At 43.7% G+C, this 15,146-nt stretch overlaps 1 protein-coding gene across 13 annotated transcripts in view; it reads left to right on the forward strand.

Moving 5' to 3' along the window:
- The first annotated feature begins 943 nt into the window (after positions 1 to 943).
- Positions 944 to 15,146, forward strand: part of zmp:0000000926 (ataxin-1) — a 36,438-nt gene continuing 22,235 nt past the window's right edge. For 9 of the 13 annotated variants that reach the window (XM_043236400.1, XM_043236398.1, XM_043236403.1 and 6 more), the window contains exon 1: positions 1,079 to 1,335. The gene's annotated coding sequence lies outside the window, so the exon portion shown is untranslated. The other 4 variants (XM_043236409.1, XM_043236415.1, XM_043236407.1 and 1 more) reach the window with 4 other exon arrangements.

Here is a 15,146-nt window from a genome sequence, read left to right on the forward strand (position 1 = left end):
ATGTCCTTAAAGAACATCTATTGATGTCCTCTGTTCTGCTTGCATTGACCACTTCCTCAGAAAGTGTGTGTATGCATAAATACAAGCTGGGAGCCTTCATGATTGTCTGGCTGCCGACAAGGAGCGCGTGCGTGTGTGAGCAGTCAGATAATGTCACAGTGTGACAGAAGTGAGAGTGTTAGAGACAGAGAGGAAATGAGAATAGGCCCCAGTGCTCACAAGAGAACACACTCTCACACACACACACACACACACACACACACAGCATGTGACTTGATGACCATGTTCTAGTCCCGCTAAACATGACACAGTCACACAGTGACATTGCATAAATCACTGAAAACGAGGTGCTATTTTCAATGATCACAAACACAATTTTTTTTGTCACCATTACCCTAAATAAAGAAATACAACAGCAGAAGTATTTAGACCCCTAACTACACTTTGTTGAAGCACAGTGGATTTGTTGTTATGTCTCCCTGACTGGATCACAGCGGGATGCTACCACTAGACATTTTTTGAACTACTTTCATAATTGTATGATTATAATGCAGATTGTTTCGAAGCAGATTTACAGTTTAAAAAAGGGAAATCGTCCTCTGGCAAGATGAGACCAGCAGTAACTAAATTAATAAAGCCTAATATTTGTACAGCGATAGTGTCAATGGAACTCTCTCTCTCTCACACACACACACAAATAAATAAATAAACATATATTTACAAGCAGTGATTTACGACAGATAAGTAATTAAAAAGTTGGTGGTTAAATGAAAAGCAGGGCATGTGGCACTTATAGCCAATGGTATGAGCGGCTGTGAGAAAACATGTAGCGCAGCAGCCAATAAAGCCAGCCCTTGACTGGGCTGGAAGGAGGAAGTGGCCAATGGGGGGCAGGCAGTGGCGGTACATTCCCCAGCTCTTAAGAGGTTAATGAGCAAAGCTGCTCGGCTTCCTGCCAGCACGTCCAGCAGCTCAGAGACGTTCCCACAATGAGTGAGAGCTGTATCACGACAGGACCGAGTCTAATTATACACCCACAGAGAGAGGGAGAGACAGGAGGGGGTCACAAAGGGTGAGCGAGCTGAAGAGTGTGTGTGTGTGTGTGTGTGTGAGTGCGTGTGCATGAAACCAAAAGAAAGCGGAGCGAGCTGTAGAGAGAGAGAGGGAACGCTCGCAGCGGGTGAGAATACAGAAGATACAGCACAAGAGTGACTAGGTGAAGACAAGATAAAGAAAAAGACATAGTTTATAGCATCATGCTGGATATTTCCGCCTGCTGTGCCGCTGCTGCTTTCCCATGATCACATTTCTCACCATAAAAAGACAGCCAAAGAGGTAGGACACTTTTGAATGTGTGTGCTCATGTTGACAAGTCTGACAGAGTAAGTGTCACTGAGCGTCTTCCAGACATACGGGAGTGTGTGAGGTATGTTGTGTGGGGAATCGAGCAATGACAAGACAATGTCTGAGTCAAAGTATGTGTGAGAGTGTTCTTCAAAGTCACCAGCTTTACATGAAAAACACAGAGACACATTTAGAGGATAGTGCTGAAACTGTTGGAAACAAGCAAGCTGATGGGGCCTCAGTGGCTCTCAAACAAGCCATGTTTTGTTTTACAGTCCTGCACCGTCAAAGTGAAACGTGCAAATCTGTTTCCAACTGCTCTGACCCTTTAAAGACTCTCCTCGGTCTAACTTTGTAGATTTATAATATAATCTGACCATCATCAGGTATTCGCGAATACTGCACTGACAAAACATTTTTTATGAAGTGTGTGTATATGTTGTTGTTATACATGTTGATAGCCTTTTATTTTGCATTGTTCAAACGCACAGGCATATAATGTGAATCATATTTTTGCATTTTTGTGGTTTTTTGAATCATCAAAACTTCTAATCAGATTAAGTGTGTTAGTATTTTTATATTGGGATTTTTTTATTTTTTTCAAAATATAACCTAATATAGCTGTCAGTTTACTGTCGGTGATTCTCAGGCAGCTGCTGCCTCTTTAAGATGTCTATTTTTACAGTAGCGTTCACACACGTGTGTGTGTGTTTGAGAGAGAGAGGTGGAGGCAAGGAGCAGGAGTGAGTCTGTGGGTGTGTGAATAGAGTAATTCTTCTGGTTTGTGCTTCTCTATTACAGACTTAGGCTGTCAAGTGTCTGCTGGTTAGTTAATCGTTCATAATGCAGATTAGTCCAGTGACTCATGACTCATAAAAGACTACTTAATGTCATTTTTAATTAGTGATTTGTCTTGTTTTCATATGTGTGTGTGTGTGTGTGTACATAGGTACTGGATATTGGGTAAGATCAGGGATGTAGAATAAAGTCATGTGGACTAAAGAGTAGTAATATGCATATATATATATATATATATATATATATATATATATATATATATATATATATATATATATATATATACAAAAAGATATTTTTCCTTGCACTCATGCATTAAACACAACATGATTTACATAGACTTCCCTCCTTTCGGGTAAACACAGGGCCGGAAAGCGCAATAACTCAACTCAGTCAACTGATCTGGGATCTGCAATAATCATCTAGACACGAGGTTAATGTGTGCCCCCTCTCAGCAAGAATCAGCAGATAAATAAGCACGAGCATTTAATTTACAAGCGTGAGTGGACATCACGAAAATCTCCATGCCCCAGTGGGAATCCTTTTGACCTGTTTTTCCTCACACATCAAAAACGCGCGCTCTTTTGCTTCTCAAACAAAGAGACTTGTTTGCCAAGGACTTCTAAAAAGGGATAATCAGAATTCCCATTTCTATTAGAGCAAATATATGTAGAGTTACAAATAATGTCATATAATCCTCTTGTATGTTTTGATGTGTCCATGAAAACTGCCATTTTAATCTATGCATAATCATGTGATAGATAGCAGTTGAAATGAGCGCTAAATATGTGATATTTGTGTACCACGTCATGGTACGAATGAATGTCTGTTATTTTGTTAGTATATAAGGTACGGAAAGATCTGTAAAGTATAGGACATTGCAGAAATGCTATCTCCAGATGGGACGGAAACTCCCGGTGTTAATGTAAAGAACCGAACTGGGTAGCCCCTCATCGATTGGACAGCACCCCATGGGGTAAGCCCAAATCAGCTGTTTAAAACTTTGAAGCAAGAAGCTTTTGGAGAGTACTTCTCCATCGGAGCAGTGCACATTCCATCACTTGCACTGCATCAACTCCACAAACATGCTGTACAGAACGATTGGAAGCTGACAAGGACCCAGCGTGAACTGCCGCAAAGCGAATCACTAAACTGCTCCAGCGTTCCTTCAGAAAGAACTCCATTGACTCTCTGCAGCTTCAACTCTGGAAACTTCCAAAGCTGAGCAGCCCAATGACGGGAGACTTCCACGAATGCCCATTCAAATCGCATGGGGAATCCCAAAGACGTCATCCAAGACAAGCGCCGTGACCAATCGGAGGAGCCAGGATTCCCTCAGAGAAGCCAGCACTCAGTTTTGGTAACGCAGACAAAGTTTCCCTCTCTTAACTGATTGCTGCAAAGATAACAATAAGCTAGAACGTCTGCTTTGATTTCTCTTGGGTTGCGATCTTAGAACTAGCAAATAGACTTTGGACTTTATTAATCGATTCCTTCCCAAACTGTATGTGTGTGTGTGTGCATTCTTAGCTTAGTCATTTTAATAGAAGTATAGTGCAATAAACTTTCTGTTCATTATTAAGAGTCGTCGTCTTGTGTGTATTGTAAAGTCAAATTATGCACAGATCTGTGCTACCCAGCTCAGAATTAAGAATTATATCAGATAAATGGATAAGTAAATACCAATTTGTTGTTATTTTGCTGATCACGAAATAAACAGAATTGGTGAGATACCTTTAATTGTGCTAAACGCTGGACAGATTAGTCATTAGAGATTCGATTCCCCAATATTAATTAAAGAGCTAATTCAAATAATAATCAGATTAAAGTCTTTAGTTCCACAAAGAAACCACTCTCTCATACACACTTCGCATGTTGTTATATTAAATATTGTTGAAGTTATTTTTACAGAGAAGAACTGAAATTTAACTTTCTGTAAGATGAGCTCATGTATAATACAACTCAGTGATTAGAGCATTAGAGTGCATTCTCTCCGGTACAAAATATTTGCTACAAACATATTTTTTATGTATGTTGGTAGAACACGGAAAACCAACCCAAACTTCAGCTCTGGTCAAGTAGGCTACTTTTTCGTTGTCACACCGCTGATATACGTTAAGGCATGTCTCTGAATGACACTGAGGGAAGAAGAGGTACTATCTTATGCATAGTACAACAGGTATTTTTAGGCATAGTACAGAGCAGTGATTGGGTTGGACAAGCTCTTTCTCATGAATAAATGCAGGAAAGCACTCAAAAACAAGTGATGTAGATACGGCCCTCTTCTGCCCCTCCACCTATCTATAACACAAGCCAAGAGTCAGCTCTCCACAAAATGGCTCAGACAAATGAAAAAAATAACCCATTTCCACTTATTGATAACATTTATGAGTGCTATTGGAGTTTTCACTGAAATGCAGTCTTTACATATCTGCTCACAGCTCAAAAAATTTTCTAGTGTTTCTTGACACGTTAAATTAGTAAGTATGAGGTGTATTAAGAGAATCTAGAATATGGTCATCCAGAATAAGGCTGTAACGAAAGCGTCAGAGACGAGCGGATCCATTCACAGTTTTATTGAGAGATAACAGATCAGGCAAAGGGTGAGACAGAGACAGTCAATATCTTGGGGGAATTTCATGGCAGGCGAACCATCCGAGTGAAACGGGAAGAAAACACAGGAAAAATGCTCAGTAGTGACAGCCAAGGGAAATCAAGACTTGTGTGTGAGTGGCTTTTATGTGTGTGTGTGTGTGAGAATGAGGTGCAGGTGTAACTGTTAATGTGTTGCAGGTGCGTCTGTGTAATCAGGTGATTGTGATGTGAACTGGCTGATGGGAAATGTAGTCCGGATGTAGTGCAATGGTTTGTGCTCATGTGGTAAAAGGACGGCCTCTTGTGGTTATCAGTGGAACATGGGCCTGGTCATGACAAAGACATTAATATGTGGTTCTAATAAATAAACAATATGCTGGTAATAATAATAATTCTTTTCATTCTTTTATACCCCCATATTTTATTGTTTTAGAATAATTACCATGTATATTTTATTCATTTTTATTCCATTAATTTCCCATGGGCCTAATTAGTTGATTCATCACGTTATTAAAACGCAACTTAAACACAATATATTCATAAAATATATAAATGAAGATTTTAATGAATGAAAAAAGACAAACAAACAAATCAAAGTGCATGGTGCTCATGTTAACAATGTGACAGCTGTAAGATCACAGTGCCATCATGTGCCCATCAAGCATACTAATTAAGGCTAATCAAAGTGTGTGTGTGTGTGTGAGAGAGAGAGAGAGAGAGAGAGGGATAATAATTAAATTAATTAATAATTATTATTTATTATGTGTGTGTGTGTGTGTGTGTGTGTGTGTGTGTGTGTGTTTAAGGCACGTTGTGGCCTCAGTGATGAAGATCTTCAGAGATCAGGATTTCTGTAAGAGCGTCACTGATCTGATGCAGCACATAAGAGCACTAGCTTGTAATCCTGTCTGACCTTAACTACCAGAGGTTTACACACTAAAACACTATTCAATAATCTCCTTGTGTATAAATGTATTTTGCTGCCATTATAGAGGCTGTTATCTGAACAACTGTAACATTTCAGGAAAAACAAAATGCTCAGAATAACAAGAACCTATGGAATTTATTTTGGAATAAACGTTGTCAAATTGTCCACAGTTGTACTTCAGTTTTTCATATGCTGCCTTAAACATCTGTGAGCAATCAGATGCTTGTTCAACCATTCATCTTCTGCTTTACTATCATCAACAAATCAGATGCATGTCACTGGTCTTCAGCTGCTGACATGCTGTCTCACCAGATTTTGTTCATCAGCTAATCAGATGTTTCACTACATGTCCTCAGCTAATCAGAAACTGTAATACCTGTCTTCAGACAATTTATTGGAATATAAATAAAAATGTTCTGTTTTTATTTTTTAAAAAAGCACACACACACACACTTGCTTGTGATCCCTCTGCTGTTTGTTTGTAGGCCTTAAACATCATAATCTCTGAGAAGTAGTGAAATTGTAAGTGCTGAGCACTCTGCAAAGCTTGGCTAACCATGTGTATGATTCCACTCAAGTGTGTAATCAATTCTTAACACATGCTGCATATGTACAGCGATAGGCAAAAATATCAACACCCTTGGTAAATATGATCAAAGAATACTGTGAAAATTAATCTTCATTGTTAATCCTTTTATTTAAAAAAATCACAAAAACCTAACCATTCTTTGGATAATAAGAATGTTTTTGTTGTTTTCTCAATTACATGTTGGACACAGTTAACAGAGCTCTCTTATTCAATACTTTTTGAAACCTCCATTTGCCAGTTAAACAGCACTAAATTTTCTCATATAATGTCTGAGGAGGTTAGAGAACAACTGACAAGAGGTCAGAGATCATTCCTTTATCCAGAATCACTCCAGGTCCTTTAGATTCCCAGCCTCATGTTGGTGCTTCTTCTCTTCAGTTCACTTTAACCATTTTCTTCAATGAATATGTCATTGTGCACACTTTTCATCCCTGTGTTCACCAAACCCATCTTGAGTATTTGCTGCTAAAAAGCTGACCACAGAAGCCAATGCCGTTTGAAGTTCCAGTCATGTCTGATAACTGAATATGCTGGAGTTTGCTTTTGGATGACAGAGGAGAATTTTTCTTGAAATCCTCCCAAACAACATGTGGTGATGTAGGTGCTGTTTTCTGACCCTTCTCTAGCTGTGGTCCTTCAAAAGTCTTTGGCCACTCAAACTCTCCTTCTCACCATGCTTTAGGATGATAAATCAGATTTCAGTGAAAAGTGATATTTTAGGAATCACAGAATCCAGGCGCAGCATGAAGTTTAATTAAATAACTTACGTCACTCCTCAACCTCAAACCTTAATCAGCAGCAGTCCAGGATGAAATTAACTGACTCGTGAAAGATGGCTTAGGTGCTGCAACCCTATTTATACCATCAGGGCTTGACTAGTGCTTTGAAGACAGCTTTACACCCAGAACTCAACTAATCCTGCTTTGGCCTTTCAACTATCAGAGGATTAGCAATGCTATCTCTTCTCCTCTCAATGGGTCATTGATTGTTTCAATGCAAGTGAATTTGTTTGATACCTATCTTGTTTAAATCTAATAGCAATTCAAATGAATAGTGGTTCTTCTTAAGGTAAGCATTCTAATTATTATTGCTCATACTTGGAATAAAGGATTTGAGACAAATTCAAATTTAAGCATTAAATATGGCACATAACTTTTCCTGCAATGTTTGTGTTACAGACATGACAGTTTATGCGCATATCATTAAACATATGTATCATAAAGCAAATCATGCAGTATATGCGTGTATCATAAAGACTGCAAAATTGTACACTCATGAAATTGAATGAGCTCGCAAGAAGAGATGTGATGTGTTTCACCAGATCTCAGGTATACTTTAGTATAGGGATCAATTGTAAAAGCTGCTTATTAATAGCATATTATTAACATAATGCTTATCAAGCACAAAATCTACATCAATGTTTTCTTAATGTGGGCTAGGCAGAATCAGAGTTGAGGTTCAGGCTGGGAATAAACAGAGAGGCGGTCCAAGTGTAATGAGGACGAGGAGGCTGTGTTCGAATCCATATGCAGGGGTTTTTTTGGGCACAAACAAAGACAGAAATCAGAAGGCAGGCAGAGAGTTAGCAAGTTAGTGGGCAAGTCCATAGGCGTGGTAGGTAATCAGGCAATGGGTCATCAAGCAAAGGGGCAAATCCACGAATCAGGGTAAACAAACAGGCAGAGATCATACACAGTATAACAGACAGAAGAATCAAGGGAACGCTCGGTAAGGCAGGATTAACTGACAATGCTTTGCATAGAGCATGCGTGTGCTCTTGCTATATGCTGGCTAGACAGGAAGTGAGTGCAGAGGGAGTGGAGACAAGTCAGTACTCTGGCGTGGCATTACAGAGCACCCCCCCCTATCTCCTTGATGAGAGAGGGATCCAGTATGATCTGTCCTCAGGTCCGTAGCCCTTTCCAGTCCACCAAGTTTTGTAGCCAACCCACTCTCCTACAGGAGTCCAGCAACTCACGCACCTGATACGCAAAGTGTCCGTTGATATCAAGAGGTGGTGGTGGTTCTGGGGCTTCATGGCCAGGGTCAGGAGGGAGACATTCAAGTACAGAGAGATGTGGTAGTTAGCAGGAAGCTCTAGTTTGTACTTTACTTCATTAATTCTTTCAAGGATCTTAAAAGGACCAACATACCTTGGGCTGAGCTTCCTGCTGGTCAGCTGCAGTTTGATGTCCCTAGTTGAGAGCCATACCCATTGTCCAGGTAGGTAGGGAGGGTGTGGGCAAATCCGTCGTTTGGCCTGGAGTTCCTGAGTTTGGATTGCTCTCTGAAGACGGACATGAGCACTATCCCACACCCTCTCGCTACATTGAATCTAGTTGTCGATGGCTGGAACGGATGAGAATTCACCTGACCACGGGAACAGTGGAAGCTGAAATCCCAAAACGCATTGGAAGGGGGTAAGGCCAGTGGATGAGTGGGTAAGGGAGTTCTGAGCATATTAAGTCCAGGGCAGGAATTCTGACCACCTGTGCTGCTCTATACTACAATATTTCCTTAGGTAGCGGCCAATCTCCTGGTTAAGCCATTCCACTTTATCTTTAGATTGGGGGTGGTATTCTGACATGAGGCTCACATTTATATCAAGGTGTTTGCAGAAAGCCTTCCAGACTTGAGAAATGAACTGGGGACCTTGGTCACTGACAATGTCCTCCAGGATACCATAGATACAGAAAACATTGTGGAAAAGGGCTTGCACCGTCTCCATGGCAGTGGGGAGCCCTTTCAGGAGTACCAAGCGCCAGGACTTAAAAAACGATTGATGATGACTAAAATTGTGGTGAAGTGATCAGATGGGGGTAGGTCTGTTACAAAGTCAGTAGAGAGATGGGACCAAGGTCGTTGTGGGATGGGCAGAGGCTGCACACAGACTTGACAAGACTTCACATACGCCATGATTTCCCTTGACATGGTGGGCCACCAGAAAAAGTTCTGTGCTGATTGGATGATGCGAGTGTGTCATGAATGAACGGTCTGAGGCGTGCGGATCCATGTGCAGGCTTTTATTAAACGAAGGCATGGTCATAACAGGCAGGCGTCGAACAGGGCTAACAGATATATAGGAGGCGAGGCAATAACAAAATCCAGAGACAGGCGGAGGTCAGGTCAGGCGGCAAGCGATCAGAGAAACAGTAAACAGACAGGGTCAAAACCAGAAACTATAATCCACGAATGATCTAACTATGAGACAGGCGAAACAATGCAACCTGCAGTTGAGTGGCTTGCTGCAGTATTTATAGTCCTGGGACAGGAAGTTGTCGCAGAGGAGTGGATGCAGATCACCCAGAGGTCAGGGCTCCCTCTGCTGGCTTGGTGACATAGCCCCCTCCTAGGGAGCGACTCCTGGCGCTCCACAACACAAAACATAACTGTGAGCTTGGGAGGGGTTCGGGAGGAGTCAGCACACTGAGACCAGGGAGGAAGAGGCGGTGGGAGGAGCCAGGGTGAAGGCGGGAGGAGTCCGGGGTGGGAGGCGATCCAGAGCCCAGCCATGATGGTCAGTGGTGGAGCCGACGGAGGGAGGAGCCATGGAGAGGTAACGGTCATCAACCCCATGGAGCCGACCGGACGGCGGCGGAGCAGGTGGTCGGGGAGACTGAGGCGGAGGCGGAGAGCCGAAGAGCCAGGGCGAAACAGCGGCGCTGGAGGTCTAGGCGATACCGCAGACCGGCGACTGATGCGGAGCGGGGCGAGAAGGACGCGGCGGAGCCAGAGCAACAGAGGACTGAGGTGGAGCGGGGAAGGGAGGAGCCTGACAGAGCCGGAGGATGGAGGGACGAGGCGAAGCTGGAGGAGTGGAATCCTGAGGCGACGGATGGTCGACGACCGACCAAGCGTAGCCGGAGGCGATGGAGCCTGGTGAAGCTGGTGGATTGACGGAGCACGGTAGAGAGGAGGGAGCTAGGAGCCTAAGGGAAGCCGGCGGGTCTACAAGCCGAGGTGGAGTCTGGGACTCGGAGGCGGGACGGTGAAGCGAGGATCCTTCACCACGGCGGCGATGGAGGCTGGCAGACCCGTGGCGAGCTCCAGGTGGAGGGCAGAGGGTGAGTGCAGGGGCCGCTGGGATCCTTTGACGACGTGTAGCTAGGGTGGGAGGGTGGGTTAACTTGAGGCTTTGCACGAGGCGCGGGCACTGGAGGCTTTGCACGAGGCGCGGGCACTGGAGGCTTTGCACGCAGGCGCGGGCACTGGAGGCTTTGCACGAGGCGCGGGCACTGGAGGCTTTGCACGGCGCGGACACTGGACAGGCGACATCCATCTTGGGAAGCGGCTCTGGGCAGGCGACATCCATCTTGGGAAGCGGCTCTGGGCAGGCGACATCCATCTTGGGAAGCGGCTCTGGGCAGGCGACATCCATCTTGGGAAGCGGCTCTGGGCAGGCGGCCATCTTGGGAAACGGCTCTGGGCAGGCGACCATCTTGGGAAGCGGCTCTGGGCAGGCGGCATCCATCTTGGGAAGCGGCTCTGGGCAGGCGGCATCCATCTTGGGAAGCGGCTCTGGGCAGGCGGCATCCATCTTGGGAAGCGGCTCTGGGCAGGCGGCATCCATCTTGGGAAGCGGCTCTGGGCAGGCGGCATCCATCTTGGGAAGCGGCTCTGGGCAGGCGGCATCCATCTTGGGAAGCGGCTCGGGAAGGCGGCCATCTTGGGCAGCGGCTCGGGAAGGCGGCCATCTTGGGCAGCGGCTCGGGAAGGTGGCCATCTTGGGCAGCGGCTCGGGAAAGCGGCCATCTTGGGCAGCGGCTCGGGAAGGTGGCCATTACTGGAGTTGATGTGTTGTCCTTCTCCTCCTCAACACCCAACGTGAAAGCTGACCCCACAGTCACTAAACCAAACTCAATAAACTGAGCAAGCGACTCACGTGGACCCTCGCGAACAAGTTTAGATTTGAGCGGCTGATGTACTCCTCATGATACAACTCAATCAATAAACAGTCCGGTATGTCAGAGAGGTAAGCCATGTCCAAAAACTCTTGAGTATAATCCTCAATCGATCGGGTACCTTGCTTGAGGGCCAATAAGCGTCTAGCGAGGGTCCTACCTGGCCATGGATCAGGTGAAAAGCCGCAGGATCCTGGTGCGAGGTTGCATTCTGTCATGAATGAACGGTCTGAGGCGTGCGGATCCATGTGCAGGCTTTTATTAAGCGAAGGCATAGTCATAACAGGCAGGCGTCGAACAGGGCTAACAGATATATAGGAGGCGAGGCAATAACAAAATCCAGAGACAGGCGGAGGTCAGGTCAGGCGGCAAGCGATCAGAGAAACAGTAAACAGACAGGGTCAAAACCAGAAACTATAATCCACGAATGATCTAACTATGAGACAGGCGAAACAATGCAACCTGCAGTTGAGTGGCTTGCTGCAGTATTTATAGTCCTGGGACAGGAAGTTGTCGCAGAGGAGTGGATGCAGATCACCCAGAGGTCAGGGCTCCCTCTGCTGGCTTGGTGACAGAGTGATTCCAGGATGTCTGGCTGCGAATGATATATGGACCCACTGTATAACACGGGGTCATAGATTGGCAGGGATATATTATTTGTTGGGGGGACAATTAGCTGGAGCTGGTTCGTTCTGTTGTGCCTTTTGTATTTCCTCCATAAGGTCCCAAGAGATAGGGGCCAAAATAACAGATGGGGGAAGTATGGGTTCATGGTTGAGAAGGTTGGTATGATGGTCATAATGCCTGGAGAGAGCCTCAGCGTTACTATTTTTGCTACCAGGTCGGTAGGTAAAACAGAAGCGAGTGAAGAAAAGGGACCAGCAGGCTTGGCGTAGATTAAGGCATTTCACACCCTTTATGTATTCCAGGTTTTTATGGTCTGTGATCACTTGGAAGGTATGTTTGGCCCCCTCTAGCCAGTGCCTCCATTCCTCAAGGCCTGCCTTCATCAATAAGAGTTCCTTGCTGATAACTTCCTGGAAAAAAAAATCACAAGGATGCAATTTGCCTGTGGATTCACTTTGGTTGGCTTGCCCTTTAATAACAAAGTTATGGGGGATACAATTGTACTGTAGTTGCGGATGAATCGGCAGTAGAAATTGGCAAACCTTAAGAATCTTTGCAGCTCCTTTACAATCGTGGGTTGTGGCCAATCAGTAAGAGCCTGAACTTTTCCTTCATCCGTTCTGACCCCTGTAGTGACTTACATAGTACCCCATGTTTTCTGGACATGAAATTCTCATTTTTCATCTTTGACGTAGAGCTGGTTCTCTAAGAGTCTAAACAGAACAGTTCGCATGTTATGGACATGGTCAGATTCAGACTGGGAGTAAATGAGAATATCGTCAATATAAGCCACTACATATCAGTCAAGAACGTCTTTGTAAATCTTGTTGATGAAGGACTGAAAGATCGCTGGTGAGTTAGCCAGGCCATGCAGCATTAATAGATATTCGTAGTGCCCCCTGCTGATGAGTAATGCAGTATTCCATTCATCGCCCTCCTATATAAATCAGGTTACAGGCACTTCTGAGGTCTAGCTTGGTGAAAATGTTAGCTTCCCGTAGTTGTTCAAGTGCAGAAGGTGACGTTGTTTAATTCTCTATAGTCGATGCAGGGTCTCAACCCTCCATTTTCTTCTCCACAAAAAAGAAACCTGCTGCAGTGGACGAGGTTGAGGGGCGAATGAAACCGGAATGCAGAGCTTCTTCTATATATTCTTCCATTGCCTGACTTTTTGTTCTGGAGAAGGGATAAACCTTGCTGCGTGTAGGCAAGAGGCTCTCACTGGGTGGCTTTGGTTTTGCTAAACACGTCAAGGAGGTCATTGTAGCAAGAAGGGATATTATAGGGCTTTTGAGAGGCAGGGCTTTCAATACTGGTAGTCAAACAGGGTGCAGGTTTGGTGGGGAAACAGTGAGCATAACTGAAGGCACACCAGCCCACCAGTTCACAATAGTACCAGGAAATCTTGGGATCATGAATTGAGAGCCAGGGAAACCTGGGAATAATTTTGTGTTTGGGCGAGTCAACGATGTACAAAGTGATTGATTCTTTTGTGAAGAATGCGTACACTGAGGGTAAGAGCCTGGGTTTGATGGGTGATACCTGCGCTGATGAGGGTGTGGTTAATGACCTGCTTTACCGCAGTAAAAGCACAGATTATGACGTCTGCGTCCGCGATGATGAGTAACTTCTTAATGCTAAATTCTGAAAAAACGGAGATGCTAATAATTGGACCTAAAAACCCCACATATAATAATCTAGAACACAGTCTAACACTTGATGGCTGCTCTGTTAATTCTTCATCATCAGTTAGGAACCTAGGTGTGCTGTTTGACAGCAATCTTTCCTTCGAAAACCATGTTTCCAGCATCTGTAAAACTGTGTTTTTCCATCTTAATTTTTTTTTATCTATATTATTACATATGCTTTTAACCTCTAATGCAGAAATATAAATTCATGCGTTTATGACCTCAAGGTTAGATTATTGTAATGCTTTATTGGGTGGTTGTTCTGCACGCTTGATAAACAAACTTCAGCTAGTCCAAAAAGCAGAAGCTAGAGTCCTTACTAGAACTAGGAAGTATGACCATATTAGCCCGGTTCTGTCAACACTGCACTGGCTCCCTATCAAACATCGGATAGATTTTAAAATCTTATTAATTACCTATAAAGCCCTGAATGGTTTAGCTCCTCAATACTTGAGCAAGCTCTTATCACATTATAGTCCTGCACGTCCGCTGCGTTCTCAAAACTAATACCTAGAATATCAAAATCAACTGTGGGCTTTTTCCTATCTAGCACCTAAACTCTACAACAATCTCCCTAACTCTGTTCGGGAAGCAGACACACTCTGTCAGTTTAAATCTAGATTAAAGACACATCTTTTTAATTTAGCCTACACATAACACACCAACACACTTTTATTATTCAAATCCGTTAAAGGATTTTTAGGCTGCATTACTTAGATTCGTTACTTAGATTATGTTCATCAGAGGCCAGAACACCTAGATGCGCTCTGTGGACCGATCACCAGATCCTGATGCATACACATACACACACACTAAGTCATTTACACTATCTAGCTGACTATCTGACACAGCTGCGTTTAAAATTGAACTGGAAGTTAAGTGCTGGGCGTCCGGTCAGAGGAGAACTGGCCCCAACTGAGTCTCCCTAAGTTTTTTTTTCTCCATTCTGTATGGATGGGGTTTTGGTTCCTTACCGCTGTCGCCTCTGGCTTGCTTTGTTGAGGACACTTAACTTCTAGTGATTATCGTCAAATTGATTACAGAGACCATCTCTGCATTTAATAACAAATTGTTCACTCTCGTCATTATACATCCCAGTCATTGTATTCTTCTGCTTTATACTGTTCAGTGCTTTGATGCAACCTGTGTTGTTAAAAGCACTATATAAATAAAAATCTATTGATTTTCAAAGAACTTTCAAAGACACATCATTCCAGTCGATGGCATAGTCAGCTGCTGAACGGTTACCCTGCTTAATATGAATAAGTTGAATGGAAACATCTTTACCCATGACTGGGTATTCAAAATGTTCCTGAATTTGTTGAGTGAAGTAATCTACTGAGAACCTGAGCTGTACATCCAAGTCCCAGATTGCTGAAGCCCAATCAAGTGCTCTCCTGGTCAACAGAGTCAAATGTCAAATGTGATTTATTAAACCAATGCCTTCATTTACTTGTTTCACTTTTGGATGAAAATAAGTTCAAAAACAAAAACATGTTGGTAACTTTTGACATTTTGGAGATGCTCTGATTCAATCCTCTAACCATCAATTTTTGGCCCTTGTAAAAATACCACAGATCAGTTCATTTGCCTATTTGTTGTGCTTCCACTATATGAAATTGAAGAACTTGACTGTTAACTTGCTGCCAAATATCCCACCCATTGACAGGTGCCAC

Source organism: Puntigrus tetrazona, chromosome 4, assembly GCF_018831695.1.
Source record: "Puntigrus tetrazona isolate hp1 chromosome 4, ASM1883169v1, whole genome shotgun sequence".
Lineage (NCBI taxonomy): Eukaryota > Metazoa > Chordata > Actinopteri > Cypriniformes > Cyprinidae > Puntigrus > Puntigrus tetrazona.